Below are 5,213 nucleotides of genomic sequence, written 5' to 3'. Positions count from 1 at the left end.
CCGGCCGAGCGCCGAGCTCCTCGAGCCAGGCCCGAGCAACCGAGCGCCGATGCGGGGCGGGGCTGAGCACAGGGAGGGGGGATTTGGAAGCGGCCGCTACCGGCTGTCGGCACGGCACGGGGAGCGGAGCCGGGGCTCTTCGGGGCCGCGGGAGGCTTGTCGCCCTGCCGAGGCTGGGCACTTGCACTTCTGGCTAAAAACTCTGACCTGGGGTGCTAAAGACGGGCCTTTGTTTCATCAACGCCCCTACTGGGGAGACGATGCCCGGCCGTGCCCGGCCGTGCCCGGCTGTGCCTGTGCCTCCGGGTGCCTTGCCGGAGGGCCTGTTGGCTGTTGCTTCCTGCCGGCGTTTGCTTGCATTTCCAGTGCGGTCGCAGCTCTAAAACAAAAGAAAGGAGGTTTCTTCTGAATACAAGAAAGATTTTTGGTTTTACTGTGTGAAGTAAAACAGTTCTGCATGCACTTTGCTCAGAAAACCCGAATTGCATAAGACAAGCATCTGGAGAAAGACGCTCTTCAGTTGTTTGGTTTCTTCTCATTGTTCAGTGTGTGGCTCTAAAGCCCCATGTTTGGCACTTTTTCATGCTCCGAAGACAGAATTATTCCTCTCCCTGGGGGCTTTTCCCTGGCACCTCCTCACTGGAGTGTGTGAGTGCTTCACAGACAGAGAAGAAGTTATATTTCCAGTGCTCCTGTGTGAGAACAACAGATGGCTGTCATCAATGATTCTGATCCACCATGTTCAGAGGTGATCCAGGCCTCAACTAGAACACTTCAGCCTTTCAGGGCACTTTTGCCCCATAACACTTAAAAGCAAACTTCTCCCTGGCTTCTGTGGAGCAGACAGATGCTCAGCCATACATCGGAGAACCTGTCAGCACTCACTATCTGCTGCCTTGCCACTCAAATGAGCATAGCAGAGGTGCACAAGAGTGACTCTTAGGAATGTATCAAACAAAAGGATGCCTGGTGGGGAGGGGGGATATACCACGAGGTCTCTAAAACCCTGATAGAAGTCAGGGAGCAACCATTCACTGTTTCCCACAGCCAGTGGGTAACAAGCAGAAAAAGGTTGCACCATGTGGGACTAAATTGTGGAACTCATTGCCCTTGTACTCCAGAAATTGAACCTACCTATAAATTCAGAAAGGAACTGTACAAATTCCTGGAGCACCCTTGATGTCTGGATGCTGTTTTTGTCTCACAAGCTCCTTAAACCACAAATGAACGAGAATGTGGGAGGTTTGTTGTGAAAGATGTAGGCTTATTCCTGACTCCTTCCTGTGCTTTTTTTCTCCAAGCATCTGCCACAGCTCACTGCCAGGCAGTATGGTGGGGCACAAGGAATCTCAACCTCAGCAGGTGCCTGAGTTTTTTCCATGGTAGGTCAGGTGTTGCTGCTCTTCTTCCTTCCTCCCAATGGCTGGGCCTTTTTGAAGGGCTTGCCTTCCCTGCCATGGCCCTGCTCTTCTGTTTTGGGGGGTTACCCCCTTTCCATGCTTAAGGTGAGCTCGTTCAGGGAGGGAACCTTTTCCAAACCCAGACATGGACCAGATGGTCTGGTTCAAAACCCTGCAGTAGCAACAGTGTGGAAAAACCCATTTTCCTTTTTCTGAGACACTTTTCCAGCTGGGTTGGGTAAGCCCACCAGAGGCACACTGCAGAGGCACAGAAGTGGGGGTGGTGGAGGAGAGAGGGCAGGAGTGCCCAGTGGTGACACCAACTGTTTTAGGTGGTGGTTGGGAGAAGGACAAGAGAGAAGATATCAGAGTTACCCCAATGAACACAAGCTTGGTGACCCTTGACCTGTTGCAGAGATGTCTCGTGGGGCTGATGTGGCGTGTGTGACTGGCAAAGCCTAAAGGAGACTCTGAAAAGCTGAAGGCCGTTTTTCCCCTGGGCAAAGAGCTCAGATCTATATAGTGGTCTTGGATAACATATCTTCAGTCCATCCTTAGGGGGTATTTTTTCCTGGATTTCAAAGAAGATTAAGCTTGTGCAGCCTTTGTGCCTCATCCACCCCCTCCCTTGCCTCTGTGCTCTTACACAGGCATTTGCCACCCTCCTTGATAAGGCTGCATTGCAGCAGCATCTCATTAAGACTTCCATGTTTATTTCTCCATTCCAACCATTTTGATGATGTGGAGGAGTTCAGGCTAAGCTTTGTGTAATGGATGGTTATGCTGTTATGCTGAGCAGTGTAATATCCCATGAAGGGAAGGGGTGGCAGTGTCAGCTCAACCCTATTAGCCACCAGAGAATCCAGAAAACAGTTTGCTCAGTTGTGGCTTGCCTTAGCGACAAAAAAAAAAAAAAAAAAAAAAAAAAGGAAAAAGCCTAAGGAAAAGCCTGCAAGATATTGCAGAGGAGGAGGACAATGTTTGAACAGACCCTATTTCCAGGTTCATGTCCTGAACCACAGCCCCCTCCTGGCTCCATTTCTCCCATGGAATATGAGGAACCACTCTCACTTATCAAACTGCAAACAAAAATAATCCTAATGGTATGTTTTCACAAAGCTTCCCTCTTCGCAGAGGCAGCTCTCCCTCCCTCCTGGGTGGGCATGTACATGAAGGCATGTGTGCTCACACAGTAGACTTTGCATGCACCTGGAGCACTCCACCAGGACACAGTGGCTCAGCTACCCTAGTGGCAAAGAAGACAAAAAAACTAAACCCAAATTCAACCTAAACCAAGTTTTCATTTTCTCTGTGAAGCCATGTGTGGCTGACGAGTGCAGGTATGCATGCAGGTGCCTGCACAACAGTCTGCAAGGTCTCCAGATAGATACAGAGCTCAGCACTCAGGATAATCTACCAAAGAGAGGAGCACACTGTGCCTGCTCTTATTAGCATTGATTTTCTCCCTATGGCAGCGCTAATAATAGCAGCAAAAATATAGAATTGCTATGATGTAGAGACACTTTTATCTCACTGTGATGCCTTTTTCACTTTGAGAAAAAGAATTATTCCTGTCCCTCCACAACAGTGACAGACCTGGTTATGACAGTGTAGGCATCTGTTGTCCAGGTGCAGCTGCTCTGGCCCTGCAGTAAATGTTTCTATTGGATTTGCTGGGGGGGTCATGTTGTCGGTATTGAAAAATGCATTATGCAGAGGAAAAAACTGTAATGTGGTAATTTTTGTGTCCCTCCTCTGTAATTCAGAGGCATGGTCACTGGGGACTTCTCTGTGCACAGAAACTAAAAAAAAATAGTTTAAATTAATGAAATGTATGTATTAAAAATGCCTTATTGTGATGAGGTTAAGCCTCCTCTCTAGGCAGGTGGAGGTATGGCTGGCTTGGGCAAGTTTTATTTTCTGTTGGGCATGAATGAAGTGAAGCCATCCAAACTCATCCCCTCAGCACTTGTATGGAAGCCTCACCAGCCTCTGATGTGTTCTCACCAGCAATCTGGATGAATTTCGTTGCTTCTCCCATGCAGACAAGCCCCAGGGCTCTGATAGTTCTTCCCAGGGAGCTGGAGGGAAGCAAGTTTGATTGTCCTGAGGTTTAATGATGGAGGATTGCACGATTACGAGCAAGATTACGAGGAAGGAAGCATTAAAACTTTACTTCCATTTGCAGAGCAGCCCGAAAAACAGTTACTTTTGATTTTAAATTCCCCATGCACTTCCTCCTTCCAGTGGTGAGGGCAGAAACCTGGGGCAGCCACTCATGGAGTCTTGCGGATTTTTATAGTCAGTTACGTTAGTTACATGTTAGCCAGCCAGCCCTGGGGACACCAGTGGGTCGCCTCCAGGTAAATAAACTAAGGTGTGGGCTCGGCCGCCACTGCCGCCACCTCATATTGCCCTGGCTGCAGGGTGGCGAGGCCCTCATGGCCCCAGACGCCCCGCACCACCAGGACAGGGGAAGGGGGGAGAGCAGTTTGGATGGTGGCTCCCTACCACATCTCTCCCCGCTTTCCCCATAGCCCGGCTTGTCTGCGCCCTTCATTTTGGGACACTGCAGAGGGTACCCAACTCAGGGAATGCACCCCGGCTCCCTCCTGCATGTGCTTCCCCTGAGAGAGGAGGGGCAGTTGAAATGCAGGTGGAGGCCAAAGTCTATCTGCTCAGCAGCAGAGAGAGGATGTAAACCCAGCACTTTATAATTATATTGGTGGCAATTGCACAAACCCTTGCCCATGGATGGCGGGAGGCAGGTGTGTTAGCAGTGCCATTGGGAATTGAGGGCAGAGATGCTTACAGGCATGGGGTTGGGTTTTTTTTCCTGGAAATCATTGTAAAAGGCACTGGGAGATAAAAACCCTTATAGAACCCCAAAGCATTGGCAGAGTAATTCTGCAGTCACCCTCAGCTTGCATGGCAAAGGTAACCCCACCTCAGCAGTAGGGCCACTATTAGGCAGGGAGGTGTGGGAGTCTCTGGCCCCAAAGCAAGGTGAGCCCTGTGGGGTGCTGCACCCCCCAGCTCATACCCTCCCAGGGCTCCCCCAGGAGAAAGAGGGCTTCTTGGGCTGCAGTGGTGCTGCTGTGCAGGGAGCAGGGAGAGGAGGGCTAAAGTAAGGCCTTGGCCTCATCTAGGTGGGCATGGAAGGGGCAAGAGACATCCACAGGTGCTGCAGCCAGCACTGTGTCCCCCCAGCTGTCAAACCACAGCTGTAGGGAAAGGACTCCAGCTGGAAGCAGCACCACTGAGCTCCCTGAGTGATTTCATAGGCAGTGGGTGTATATCCTGGTGCATAACTCATCCTGGGCTTGTTGGAGCAGATGCTCTGCTGTAGCATAGGCAGGACAGGCAAGGACTCTCCAGCAGCAGCACTGGATCCTTGCAAGGAGCCAGCCCTCCACATGCACACGTGGCACCAAGACAAGGATCAGGAAAGGTCCATCTCTAACACAGCAGTATTAAAGACTCTCCCAACAGGGGTTGGGACACCCAACAGGGGTTGGGACATCCTGTCCTGTCCCCTGGCCCTGCCTAGAGCAGTTTTGTGCTCAGGCTGGCATCAGCACTGCCAGTAGCCAAGGCTGTCCTGGTGGTTCTCCTTGATGGAAAGGAGCTGAGGGGAGCCCAGAGGAACCTCATCTTCTCTCTCTACTGTTGCCATAACCCCCAGGGAGTTGCACTGCTTGGTCGGGGTGGCAGCGATAGGACCATCCTGAGCACCCAACTGGAGAGAGTTATTCTTTCCTCCAGCTCATAACTGACCCTCTCTGCCCTGGTTACTGCTCCCTCACTCTGTTA

Source organism: Pseudopipra pipra, chromosome 3, assembly GCF_036250125.1.
Source record: "Pseudopipra pipra isolate bDixPip1 chromosome 3, bDixPip1.hap1, whole genome shotgun sequence".
NCBI classification, from domain to species: domain Eukaryota; kingdom Metazoa; phylum Chordata; class Aves; order Passeriformes; family Pipridae; genus Pseudopipra; species Pseudopipra pipra.
This window is presented reverse-complemented; position numbering follows the sequence as displayed.